Genomic DNA, 14,906 nt, shown 5'->3' with positions numbered 1-14,906 from the left:
ATCTTAACTTCCAGCCTTCGTCTACCCATTCTCTGCTCCAGTCACACACAGAGTATTTGCTATCTCTTCCATAAGTCTTGACTTTTCTTGTCTTTATGCCACTTTTCTTTTCTCCATTTGCAATGAATCTCCCTTTCCCTTGGTTCTTCACCATTTCTTACCCCATACTCTCCATTAAAATTCAAATCTACCTTTAAAGCCCAACTCATATACCAGTTCTGTCCTGCAGTCGCCTGGATCTGCCAAGTCAGAACTAACCACTTGCTCCTCCGTGCTCCTGCAATGGCAATGATGTTAGAAGGGCGAGTGATTTTACAGCTCGCTCACCACCTGCGGGAAATATGTCCTATTTGCCCTTCCACATCCTTTCTCCACCCAACTCTATATGGACGGCTTGCATGGCCTATCTTAGTAAGTGTCCTTGCTCTGGCTTCTGTTTGGCTCACCAATGAAGAGTACCAATAGAAGATTGTAGGGAATGAAGGAGGGGAGTGAAGTTAGGGTATTAATTCTTGCCAAATTGCTGGGAGTGGCTGCATCCCCCAACTAACGTATAGTGCTTCTCTGTGGGGCATCACAGCATCTTTGGGGAGGACTCTCTCTCCAGCAAGGCTTCCTTTCTCTTTCATCTCCTATAAAGTAGCCACACTTTTACTGAACCCAGGGCACTACACTATCTCTTGATTCTCTACATTGGGCTCAATTTATCTTTATTGATGTACCCCTGATTTCCTGCTGAGACCCTGAATGATGAACTTCGTAATATGCTCTTCTAAGCTGTTAATTTTACAAACCACATTATTACACTTATTAGAAGAATGGCTTCAGGATATGTCAGTAAGCTCGATTGATGATAATGGTAAACAGCTAGAATTTATGGAACATAAAGCATGCTTTGGTTACTCTCTTGAGTACACCGTGTGCATTCTTCTAATTAATTAAAATCACTATTAGCTAAGCAAGGCACACAGATGCTAAGAGGTTCCCAGAAGTAACTTGCTCATGGTCACCCCAGTGTCTCAGTAGTGTTTAGGACTCAGATCTGTCCAAAGCCTAAACCTTAAGTTCTAGGTCTAAGCAGTGGCTCTCAAACTTGAGTATGCATCAGCATCACCAAGAGAGCTTGCTGAAACAGGTAGTGGGCCCCACCCCCAGAGTGTCCGAGTCTGTAGGTCTGGAGCAGGGCCCAAGACTTGCACTTCTAAAAATTCCTACGTGCAGCTGATGTGCTGGTCTGGGTACCAGACTTTGAGAACCACTAGTCCAGGCATTTTAGGTCCAGAATTTCAGGTGTTAGAATAATTTTTTGGTGATAAATTGTCGAAAAAAAAAAAAAGCACTGCATTTTCCTGTTTGTAAGGAGGTAATACATTCAATCTTAAAGAGTCAATGATGGGGCTAAGTATTTAAGAAAGAAGAGTTATTCTCCAGGAAGATGGGAGGAGATGGACATTCTAAGGACAGGAATGCCCTTTCAGGAAACTTGCAAAGGGAAAAGAAAAATAACATAGTAAGATTCTGCTATCCAGTGTTCACAGAACATGAGTGGGATACCCTTGACTGTAAAATGGGAAGCCAACTTTTGCTCACCATATACATACCTTATTCAGTACAAATGTTTATGAAGAATCTCCAAAAGCTAGACACTAGGCATCAGGGCTACACTGATAGAGCAGATAAAGTGCCTGGCCTCAGGGAGCTTGTGCTTCAGATGATGTACCTCAGCTAGATAGACTGAATGATGGATACTATATTGGGTTCACACTTCGTCTCAAGAAAAAAATATATCCATAGACGTGATCCAGGAGTCAAATGGCAAAAGACCTAGCCTCAAAGTGAGTGTTAATTTCATTAAATGGTAGGTAAAAATTATTTTATATGCCGAGATAGGCTCTGCTTAAAAGACACACTATTCCTCCAAACGTATTATACAAGCCAGCTTATGAACCTGTGACTTTTTCTAGGAGAAATGTTGCCTTCTTTCCCAAGAAGGGAGCAGTAGGGGTCAGGGTGGAAATAGTTTCATCAGAGGCACAGTCTCACTACTACTGCTCAGCTCCAATTCGCAACCTTCTGAATGGTTTCCAGACTAAGTAATTTAGCAAAGTGATGAAGAAAACATGGCCCATTAATCTTATGATGCGTGTTGTAACTTCACTCTGGGTTTAGCATGGGAAAAATATTATTTGCATTGATTAGAAATATGCTTTATGGCTGCATATATTATTCACTCTGAAGATTCTAAAATTATTAGCTGGGTTGACATGATGAACTGCACAGGAGTACTTCTAGATGGCATCTCAATGTCATCTGTTACTCACATCATATAGGTCTAGGAATCAATACGTATTTTACTCAATATGAGATCTTATTCCAAACATCAAAATGTACCTGTTTTTATTCGATGGTTATCATCATGAAATTAGCAGCTAAACGTCATTTAGAAAATTCAAAGCAAGTAAATTACTGTATTAACTGTCCAACTATGATTATGACTTTCCTCCACTTATAGCTGAACCTAATATAATGATCTGGTCAGTCTGACTAGGAGGATTTATTCATTAATTTACTCAAATGTTCTGAGGTATATTTTGAAGGACTTAAATTATGGTCTGGTTTGTAGGATCCAACAGTAAGGGTGCAGGTTTATCTCCTACAAGCTCTGTGACCTTGCCCAAGTGACTTAGCATCTCTGAGCCTCACTTTCCTAATCTGTAAAATGGAAACAATAATAGAACCCAAGTTGTAAAGCTGAAGGAAAAAAAGTAATATGGTAATGTATTTTGGCACAAAAGAGCAGTTACGCTGATGGTCATTATTTGTGAATACTGTTGCTAAGATTACTGAAAACCTGTTGTGTGTTAGGTGCTGTTCAAGGACTAGAATTTTAAGACTGTTCTTCACCTTTATCCCAGTTTTACCTGCAAAGTTCTGCCATGCACTGGAAAAACATACTGGTATTTCTAGGGAAGGGGACCACTCAGGTGACATTTTTATTTCACCAGGTATATAAAGTATACAAAGGTTATAGTGTATCTTTTGAGTCCTTTGGATGTCTAGTTACCTTTCACTAGAATGATTCTAGTAGATCCTGATAGATACCTGAGACAAGGTCAGGTCAGTGATGTTGGTACCTTTTCTGGCTTAAGAGCATAGGGCAGAAACACAGGAAGAGAGGTCTTCCTTTTCCACTCCTGTTTCTAAGAACCCTCTCGAATAATGACAATCTGAAACAGATCACTACATTGTTGCATGCTGTAGAATCAAAGCAGTGCACAAAGCAAAGAGCACTGGCCTCCATTATACGTGCATTTCACTTGAGATTCACTTTTCTAGACCATGAAGAAAGCAGATGTTTCAACACTTTCCAGGTACTGGAATATTACAATCTGGCCATCTCCACCACTGCATGTTTGATCACACTGTTCCCTGCAAATGGAATGCTGTTCCATCAATTTGACCAGTGCAAATACCTGATTTTATCGTACGGTCAGAACCAAATTAACTTACTGAAATTCTGCCCAGTTCAGGGTCTACCTTCTCTGTGAAACCTCCTGTGAGATCCCAAGTTACAAACACTCTATCTTCTTCAGAAGACATTGTATACTATATAAATAGTAATTTACATAAAAACATATGTATATGTGTGTGTATTTCCTTGTTACATTAAGTTATAACTCCTGTGGTTTCTCTTAATTAAACTGGACCCCCTTATCATCACAGTGGCCATGTACATCATTGTATCCTCCAAAACATCCAGAATAATATCATGGATTCAGTATATAGTTGTTTAATAGAAAACAATTAACTAACCACTGCAGAATACTAGTGTCTCTCAAGGTGTGTTCAGTGGATCATAAATCCTATGAGACAGTCCATGAAGGAAAAGATTTCAAATAAATTTGGGATCTGTTGTCCACTACATCTCCTTATCAGAGACTCATAATTCACAAGACTCGTAAAAAGCTCTGTAGCAAAGAAACTGTTGACTTAGTTTGACCCAGTATTTCTCTTACAAGAGTATCAGTTCTGGAGGTCAAGGACATTTTCCACCTCTAATACAACATCTCTACTGCCTAGTAGAGTGCCTGGCACTTAGTAGACACCTAATAAATATTTCAATAAGTTTCAACATACATTCCCCTTTTAAGCTATAGAAGAAAAACACAGTATACAGTAGATTTTGATTTACTTGGGGAGAATAATAATATGAATAGACAAATGTACACAAATCATTTTGAAGTATATATATTTGATAATACTTTTTTCCACAAATCTACACAATTGCACATTTAGTGGTGATAGTAAACAAACTACATTTGCTTCTGAAAACTTGCTAAGAAGGATGGCTACTAAAAACTACAACTTGAACCCAAAACAATTGATTTAGTTCATTGGTCCCCACTCCTTAGCAGTTTTAATATAGAAGAAAATAGACGCATATATTTCTTTTCTGCCATAATATGACATCATATAAGGAATGCTATGTTATTAGCTAGAAATAAGATTTGCTTTTGTTATTTTAGTACATTTGATCACATAAGAATAATTCTAGATTTTTTGCCCTCCTGTGACTCTCACAGCATCCGCATCTAAAACAGACTTTGGAGATTTAGATCAAATGTCGTATCAATTGTCCTAGACTGCTTACTATGTGCTTTCACTATAGATTTTAATGTCAATAGAGAAAGGAGAAGGAAAAGTCAGAGGGAAATGAAACAGGTGTATGCAACACCCCTCTCTACTACCGACATTTCTCAGGATTCTGGGGGAAGTTGCATCTATAAGGGGAAAGTTTTTCACGATGGAACTCACGGTGGTTGAACTTCTCATGAAGACTTTTTTTTTCACTACTGAAGAAAAATATGTTTGATTTTACCATAACTGAAAAGTTCTCCTGTTTCTACTTCTGAGGTTTGCCCTCAAGACTACTGTTTACCTAATGGAAGTGACTCCTATGCATGGAGGAAAAAGTGCACCATTTGAAGGAAAAGCTAAAGGAGTGATATTCAGGTAGCTCCTCATTCCACCAATGAAAACATACACATAGATTTTCCACTTTACACCTCATTTTCCACCTTATTTTCAAGATTTTGAAATGAATATGTAGGGTCTGATGAGTTTGTCAATAGTCTATAATTATTAGTGTTATTAAAATAGAATACAAATGATAAGCCATATGTAAAAATGCTGTGTGAATAAACTGCTATACCCCAAATAATACAAATGAGTGAATGGCAGTAAATGCTAAGAGGGATTAACAACATAAAGGATATTAAAAAAATGATGACCGTATTTCATATTTATGTGTCTTTTTCTCTCACTCTTTTCTTTTTGTCTTTTTGGTTTTTTTTTTTTTGCGGTACGTGGGCCTCTCACTGTTGTGGCCTCTCCCGTTGTGGAGCACAGGCTCCGGACGCGCAGGCTCAACGGCCATGGCTCACGGGACCAGCTGCTCCGCGGCATGTGGGATCTTCCCGGACCGGGGCACGAACCCGCGTCTCCTGCATCGGCCGGCAGACAGTCAACCACTGCGCCACCAGGGAAGCCCTTCTCTCTCATTCTTACTCAACTCCTAAATAACTAAGAGAATATGCTCACAAATGGTAAGCATGTTTTGGATGTTCGATGTGTGTTTGTGGGAAAGAACAAAAAAAAAAACTGCCTCAATTAGGTCAAATATCATACAAGAGATGAATGAGATTAGAGATGGGATTGGGATTTGTGTTAGTTACTCAATAGCTAACCAATCACAGATATAACAGTGTAGTGCAATATGCAAGTATACTTTTAAACAACTTCTCTTAAGTTATCTACTGTCTGTAAAGACAATCACACTCAACTGCTCTGCACTTAACCCCAGAGCTTCTGAGTTAGAATCTGTTAGAAATAGGTACACGTTTCATTGCTTTGGCAACATTTACATGGCTCTGCATCAGGCAATACAACTGCTAAGATCACACTCTGGGAATTCAGGAAAGGCTAGTGTCCAGTTCTGGTCGTTCTACCACCCAACTGTGATCTAGGTTAAATTCCTGATAAAAAAAAAAAGAAAAAAGAAAAACCCTAAAGATGCTAAAACAGTATTTCCTACTTCACAGGGTCGTCATGGGGATAAAAGGTCATTAGGATAAAGTGCCTCTCACCCAGGAAACATTGATAAATGCTACTGATGCTACCATCATCATCATCATGACCGATCAAGAACATATTGCCACATGGAAATTCAACATTCCCTGGGCCATTCACAACTTCCTTTAAAGGACTCATATTCTATGTGGGGTCTTAACACCTTCAAATAACAGAAAATACAAGTCTTTACGCCTTTTTTTCTGTAGCTAATTTTGGCATCTTTCAACTCTGTCCACTTAAGTGTTGGTTTAACATATTCTTGTCACACAAAGAAGCTACTTCCCAAAGAGAGGAACAATGTGTCAAGTGACAAAGACATTGAGTGAAGTCTTTCACATCCTAGATTGTCCACGGTACAGCTCAGCTGGTCTCTGGGTTGGAAGGCCTGGGTCTACTTTGCTCGTCTGTTACAGGGGAAGGGACACGGTCCTTAGCATGTGCTCTGTGAAACAGAGGCAGCTGCTGGTAGAATTATAACACAAGCAGAACTGGCTTCAATTCTTCCTTCTTAGGTCTTTTTCTTCTTGTTCAGCTGTACAAGGAACTTGCCTGCCCTCTGTTCCTGCCAGGACGATGTTACATCTGCCTGGATAAGTAGGTCACCATTGTATATCAGGAAAGGTCTTATTTGTAATCATCAGGAACCAGATATGGCTAATTTGAGCAGAAAAGGAAACTTTTGGAAGTTTATGGTTAGGTCTCAGTAACTAGAAGCAGACTAAACAACCGAAAGCCAAGGCTATGCTATAGCAATTATACGATCAGGCCAAAGTGATGTTATAAGTCCTAGCTGGCCTTGCTACCAAGCAGGAACAGGAAACAGGAGGTTGACCCAGCACTGCTGGCCTTGCTTCTTTACATCATTTATTTGTAATTCAAAATCCAAGAGAGGGGTGCAGTTGGCCAACCCGAGGTCGCCCGACTGTTTTCCATCTGTAAGGGAGACTGAGCATGTGAGTAAACAGTGTATCTGACATGTTCAGCTTGTATAACGAGAGGAAGGCTCTGTTTCTCACCAAGACCCACAAAGTGGAAAATTCCCCAGAGAAAGGAATTTCAGATCAGATGCTTGGAAAGTTAAAAACAACAACAACAAACAAATGCAGATGTGGAATTAAAGACATGGAGTCATTAAGAACCTATATGTGGAGTGATTCAGACCTGAGTTCACATCTGGAGCAAGCTACTCAATCTTGCTGAGCTTCAATTTTCTTTAAAGGAAACAACGTGGAAGATGATATCCACATGTAACTTGTGGTACACATGAAGGAGGGTAGTACAGTATATGATGCCTGGCACATCCTATGCATTTGCTAAAACTACTACTAGTACTATTATTATTGTTACTTCTTATACAATTTATTGTAGAAATTAACAGGGAGAGTATTAATAAATGTTAATACAGTGCTAAGTGTCACATTTATGATCTCAGCTAATTATTTGTTGATTCAACAAACATTCCACATATCAGAAAATAACCTGTTAGTATATATATATATATTTTTTCTTACAGAAGAAAAGAAACCCTGAGGCTTAGAAAGTGTAAACAATGTACCAAAAGTCACTCATTTAAGAGGTAATGGAATATTATTCAGCCTTAAAAAAATGAAGGAGATCCTTTCATTTGTAACAATATAGATGAAACAGGAGTGCATTATGCTGATGAAATAAGCCAGACAGGATAAATATGAATGATATCATTTATATATGGAATCTAAAAAGAAAAAAAGCCACACTCATAGAAACAGAGTAGAAAACTGGTTGCCAGGGGCTGGGGTGTGGGTGGGGAAAAGAGGGGAAGACTGGTAAAAGGGTACAAACTTTCAGCTGCAGGATGAATAAGGTCTGAGGATCTACTGTATAACACAGTTACTACAGTCAATAATACTGTATTGTATAACTAACATTTTCTGAGAGAATAGAACTTAAGTGTTCTCACCAAAAAAAGAAAAAAAGGAAAAAGGTGTCATGAGCTGTTAGATGTATTAATTAACGTGATGGGAAGGATCCTTTTACAACGCATATGTATATCAAATCATCACGATATACTCTTTGACTATCTTACAATTTTGTCAATTATACCTCAATAAAACAGAAAAAAAAAAGAGGTAATAAACAAGAGACTCCAATCCAGGATTATCCAGCTCAAAAAACTACACTCTTAACCATTACAATATAGTATCCATCCATATGTTGTAACTGTAAAATGCTTAACACAAAGGAAACGTTAAATAAATGGTATTTATTCTAACTCTAATGCTTACTAGATATGTTATGTGGTATGCTTTACTTCTAACTACAAGGGTATAAGGTGCAAATTCTTGCTACAGAACATAAAAGCCCCTGTGGTACCCTGTACGATAAACACAGTACCTGTAAATCTCTCATCTCTCAACCCAGAGTCTCCTCAAATTGGAGGTCTTTACCCCCTTTATAATGTGGGAATAATGCCTTTCCCACATTTGCACTGGGCATGAAAATCCATACTTCCAGGTGTATACTGAACCTCCACTTAGCTCCTCGTCACCTTGGAATCACCAGACCAAAGATCATTTATTCAATTAATATAAATGATCTAGGGATAGAAGTACAGAATATACAGTGAGTGTTGGAGGAATCCAAACAACAAGTCCTCCACTCTCAAAACAAATTTTAGAGTTCCAAAAGTAAAGAGCAATGTTTGGAAATAAAACTAAAAATGAAACTAACATCTACAATTAGCCAAGTATTTATTATGGGCCAGGCTACTTACTAGGCACTTGATAAACATCACAGCTCATCTTCCTGCAGTCCTTCATAGCATATAATATTGTTTTTATTTCATAGAGAAGAAAATTGTATCTAAGCAGGTTAGTGATTAGCCCAAGACCACAGGGCTAGGCTGTAAGAAAAGAAGGCCAAGTTTCAGTGGTCAAAATGGTGATGGATGTTATAACTAGAAGATTATGGATAATCAAATAAAAATATTCAAAACGGTCCTAATGTATTATTAGGATTTCTTTAGAATAACTTGGGTGCCTTAGTGAATACAGTAGTGGTAGGCACTACAGTCTCTTTAATTTGCTAATCATACAAATCTACTTTAATATTCTTGGTGACAAGGAGCTAACTACTGATAAGACAGCTTCTTCAGTTTTGGGGCTACTCCAGGGTGAAATGCCGGAACGTCTTACTGCCTGCAATGTTACCTAGTTCTACCAGGGGGAATAAAGCAGAACAAGTAGCCACTGTTCTTGACAAATGGATACAGTTTCAGTTTTTCAAAATGTCAGTGTCAGATTCATTCACTGTATCAGATAGATCTATCAAATGGCTTTGCCCATTTACTAATGGATGGCACACTGCAGACACACGTTGGGTCAAAGGACTCAATGTCACCTCATTGATACTGTCATCAATATAATTTGTATTGGCATTTTGTCTCACCCTGACTTTAAGGACTATGTGGGGAGATCCAAGTCTCCAGACCATGGACTGATCACCTCTGCTTGACACAGTATTCTCTGCTCATTTCCAGAGGGGACCAAGGATGAGCTCTTGTACTTCTGAGTCTATTCACCCTACCTGGCAACACATACTAGCTGGGCTGATTGGATCAAGCAGGAGCCCCAGAGTTTAAATTTCCAGCTGCATTGGAGGAAACAGAGGCTATGCCCCAATCCCATAACCCCTCACTTCTTACTGCTAGCCTATCCTAGGCTGTTCTTGCTGATAGGAGTATTTCATGTTAAAATTAATTTTGCTTACCTGATGGCAGTCACACAACCTCAAATGCCATTTTTATAAATAAGGCAACCACCAGTGGAGTGTGATTTAGGGTTTTTTCTTCTGTAGACCCTGCCTATCCTATAAAATCTCCCATTACTGCATCATGGAGACTATAATCCCTTTCCGAGGGAATAGATTCTTTCCAACCATAAGATGAAATAAGAACCTACATTTCCATACTGTCCAAAAGGAAATACACTGATTACAAAATGCAGGAGAATGACTGATTTTCCACATTTGTTGTGTTCATTAAAGGGTTTTTGAATAGACTTGACAGTATTAAAGAAGTTCAACACACACAAAATAAAAATTAATAAATGAAGAGAAAAAAATTGCATTTACAACAAACAACAAAATAAACACATTGATATATAAAAGGTTGTTATACATCAATGAAAAATGGATGCCATAAAGTCACAAACTAAAAAGTATTAACAGCCAATAAAGATATGAAAATATGTTCAACCTTGCTATTATTAATCAAAGAAATACAAATAAAATAATTCAGGTGTCATATTTTACTGACTAGAATGACAAAGTTTTAAAAAACTTGATAATACTGGTATTGATATTGATAATACTGGTACTGATGAGTGTGTGTAAGAAACCACACTGGATGTTAAATTCTTGGTAGAAATAAAAAGCACGGTAACCTTTCTGGAAGACAATATGTCAGTATGTACCAGAACTGACAACCAGCCATTCAAGTTCTAGAAGTCCATTCTAAGGAAATAAACAAATGCTCAAAGACATATGAACAAGGATGCTTGTCTCATTGTTTAGCAAAGCAAAACAGGAATAATCTAAATGTTGAACAGTAGGGACTGGTTCAATAAATAATAGAATGCTGTTCAACCATTAAAAATGCTGCTGCAGATTTTTATTAGGTGATGAGTAATCATACTTATATCACTAAATAAAAATGTTATAGAACTGTTTTGTAGTTTGATATAATAATTAAAGGTATTTTATACTTGCATTGTATTTATATGCACCCCGTCACAAAAAAGTTTCCAAAGATACCCTCAAAAATGTTACAGAGATGATTTATCAGAAATGGGATTTTGAGTTATTTTTCCTTTTTTCTTTAAATCCTTTCAATTTTGGAGTTTCTGCAATGAGCCTGTATTATTTTTACAATTAAAAATATTTAAATTTACAACAAAAGGATCTAAATTCCTCCAGTTTTCCATTTATTTTCCAGCCTGGCTCAGGGTATTTGTGTAAAAAAAAAAAGAAATCAGCTTATTTTCTCTTTTGTATCAATCTAAATTTACTTTTCGTAAGTTAACTATTTTAGTCTGGCAAAAGTTTCACACAGGAAAATTATTAAGGTCTGAGTATGCTATTACCTTTAAAAGCACTGGAAATTTTGAAATTATTTCTTTCAGAATTTTCATGTAATATTGAAAGGTGGGGGGGGGGAGTAGCAAAAAGAAGGGAAATAGATAGTAGTAGTCAACTTCAATAAAGAAAAAGCAACAAGAGGCAGTTTGTACTCTTTTGATACAGCAGAAGCCCCATGTGACAACTCATGCTAAAGAATGTATATATACACACACATATATATGTTTGTGTGTATTATATGTATATGTGACACACACACATAATTAATCCACAGCCTTAGGCTAATCACTCATTGTGGCAGAAACAATGAGCTGTTGACTACACTTTAATTAGCTCCTCCAGCCTGTAGAGGCATCACTAGGACCAAGATAGGAACAACATTCTCCATCTCCGCTTGCATCTGGGTATGGTTCTATCCCAAAGAATGTGACCAGAGGTGACCTGAAGAGTTTATGTCTGAAGGATAACGAGTTGATAATTGTAGCCTGCAGCTTCCTCTCTCCTTTCCTTTTTAGACAAACGTAGAGCCACTTGATGAAGGTGGTGGGTCCCTGAATAACTGAGCAGAAAACTGACCCTCAGATCACCAAAGTCCATACTACACTCCTGAGTGAGTGAGAAATGAACTGTCCATGTGTTGCTCCACTGAGGTTTAAGGTTTATTATTTAGTGTTTAACTAACGCATGTTTTCTTTAAACCTCAGTTGCCTTCTCGGTAAAATAAAGTCTTTGAAAACGATCCACTGTAAGTTTTTTCCCTTGCTTATGTTTTTACCTTAGTTTTTAACTCTCAGAAACATTGCGCGCATTCTACCTTTTAAGTTAGTAAGTCTACTTTTCTTCCCACAAAGACGGGTTCTTCAAGTTATGGAGAAGTCATAGCAGACTGTTGCTTCAGTTTAAGATATGCATTCACATATGAGATGAGAAGGGTGAGGACCCAGAGAAACGCCTTTGACAGAGGGGAGTGAGAGCATACTGAACAATGTTTAGTAATAAAGAATTCAGATGGGAGAAACGGATGGGTTATATCTAACAGATTTGCTCAAAGGAATTCTGGAAAGGCAAATATGTGAAAATGTATAGCAAAGACATGAAATGCCTTTTGGTCCCTAAATGGATTTCATTTCAAAGACGTGCATATTGCAAATACATGTACCATAACACTTCTCTGTCCACTTCTAGAATCTTCTAAGGCCTGACAGAACATCTGCAGAGAGAGGATGTCATTCCAAGATAATCGACTGCAAGTGACTAAATTAAGATAAAAATGTCCTTAACCTTGAACAGTTTTTAAAGAGATTTTAGAAGAAAGGAGCCCTCCAGGGGGTTGTATAACTATATAATTGTACCCTTTCTAAAAGGCTATTTACAGATACATAATGTTTTCCCTCCATTCTTTAAAGTAAAATATAGGATAAAAAAATAGTTTGGGGATAATATTTGTTTGGGACAGCAGGCACTGCTAATCAGTACCACTCTCTCCTTATTCCTTACTATCAGAGCCCTGGTTTAGGAGACCCCATTATCCTTAAGGCTAAGGTGGCCAGTTTAAAATCCGAGCGGATGAGATCTAAGTGCAAGTCTGCTGACCATCTGTGGTAAAAAATTTGCTCTCCGAGTTAGACACTGCCTTTTTTTTCTTACTTAATTTCTTTTTTTTTTTCCTTTTCTTTCTTCCTGCCCCAATTGTTGGAACACTATTGGAGATTCTGGGGTCACTTTGAAGCTATGTGGACGTGCTAGAGATGTGGAAGCTGGAAGAGCGAAGCAACCCAGTCCCCTGGTGATGCCCTTCAGCAGCTGGACTAACGCTAGAGGGACTATCTCCAAACTTCCTGCTACTCGTGGAAAGTAAGGTAAATCACTCATTCACTTTCTGTTACCTAGTAACTGATCCAGAACTCTAACCTCAGGGTTCTAGAGCCCTTCTCAGTATCCCATAGTCATACTCATGTTCCGGACTCCTGATCATCAGACTTGCTTATAGCAGATGTATGGGGAGGGCGGGCTCTTCTGGAAGCCCTCATACTTCCTCCCCTACCCCCACCACACACAAATAATGATCTTTATGTCCACTCATCCTTCTATCTACACTCAGAGGCCAGGGCCCCCAGGAAGGCTTCACTGACAACCCTTTACTCCTCTCTACATGCAGAAAGGGTAGAGGTGTGGGCTCTGGAATCAGACTTCCAAGACTTGAATTCTTAATCTGTTACTTACCAGTTTAGGACGTGGGCAAAGTAGTTAACTTCTCTGGACACCCCTGTAAAAGAGGAACACTAAGTAGCACCTACGTTCCTTACTGAAAGGATTAAATGAGCAAATGCAGGTAAAGTTCTTATAATTTTTTCTTGGGTCAATCAATTCTAGCTGCTATTGTTACCTTTGGCTAATTTAGGGCAGAGTCCCTTTGCCCTCCTTGGTTCTCTGGGCCCGTCTCATTCACAACACACACAACCGCATACTGCATTCACAACACACACAACCGCATACTGCAGAGTTTTGAAAGGTGGTTCTCAAAATGTGGTCCCTGGGCCAGCAATATTAGCCACACCTGGGAACTGGTTAGAACTCTGGCACTGGAGCCCAGCAATCTGTGTTTTAACAATATTCTCAGGCAAATCTGATGCACACTAAAGGTTGACGACAACTGAGAACATCTGTCTCAGACTCTCCTGGAGGCATTCACCAAAAATAGAGTTACAGGACCTTACACCTGACCAGCTGGAGAAGGGGTCTAGTAATTGCCCTGGTTATCATGCTTGTCATGATTTTTCAGCACATAAATGTTTGAGAATCACTGCCATTTTGAATGTGTTTCACTTGTCTGTGTTTCCAGTGGACTTTACTTCCTTGCAAGGAAGGTTTGTGAAGATTTGTTGCTGTTGTTCGCATTATTAGTTTTATTATGCTAATTCTAGAATCTCTGGTGCATAGTGCAATCTCAGGCAGGAAGTAGTGGCTTATTAAAACAGGTATCCCGGGAGAAGGCAGAAGATGGCGGAAGAGTAAGATGCGGAGATCACCTTCCTCCCCACAGATACACCAGAAATACATCTACACGTGGAACAGCTCCTACAGAACACCTGCTGAAGGCTGGCAGAAGACCTCAGACCTCCCAAAAGGCAAGAAACTCCCCACATACCTGGGTATGGCAAAAGAAAAAAAAAAAACAGAGACAAAAGAATAGGGACGGCATCTGCACCAGTGGGAGGGAGCTGTGAAGGAGGAAAAGTTTCCACACACTAGGAAGCCCCTTCGCGGGCGGAGACTGCGGGAGGCGGAGCGGGGAGCTTCGAAGCCGCGGAGGAGTGCACAGCAACGGGTGCGGAGGGCAAAGCGGGGAGATTCCCGCACAGAGGATCGGTGCCGACCGGCACTCACCAGCCCGAGAGGCTTGTCTGCTCACCCGCCGGGGCGGGCGGGGCTGCGAGCTGAGGCTCTGAGGCTCGGGCTTCGGTCGGAGCGCAGGGAGAGGACTGGGGTTGGCGGCTTGAACATAGCCTGAAGGGGTTAGTGCACCACAGCTAGCCGGGAGGGAGTCCGGGGAAAAGTCTGCACCTGCCGAAGAGGCAGGAGACTTTTCCTTCCCTCTTTGTTTCCTGGGGCGTGAGGAGAGGGGTTTAAGAACGCTGCTTAAAGGAACTCCAGAGACG

At 39.4% G+C, this 14,906-nt stretch overlaps 1 long non-coding RNA gene across 1 annotated transcript; it reads right to left on the bottom strand.

Moving 5' to 3' along the window:
- Positions 1-162: 162 nt before the first annotated feature.
- LOC113616802 (uncharacterized) lies at positions 163-9,878 on the bottom strand. Its single transcript, XR_003431418.1, has 2 exons — positions 8,885-9,878; positions 163-277 (listed from the first exon to the last, which is right to left on the bottom strand). It is a non-coding gene; the product is annotated as an uncharacterized LOC113616802 (long non-coding RNA).
- Between the last annotated feature and the right edge of the window lie 5,028 nt (positions 9,879-14,906).

This window comes from Aethalodelphis obliquidens, unplaced genomic scaffold (assembly GCF_003676395.1).
Source record: "Aethalodelphis obliquidens isolate GAN/ISIS:26980383/991018 unplaced genomic scaffold, ASM367639v1 scaffold528, whole genome shotgun sequence".
In the NCBI taxonomy this organism is placed as follows: Eukaryota; Metazoa; Chordata; class Mammalia; order Artiodactyla; family Delphinidae; genus Aethalodelphis; species Aethalodelphis obliquidens.
This window is presented reverse-complemented; position numbering and strand designations above follow the sequence as displayed.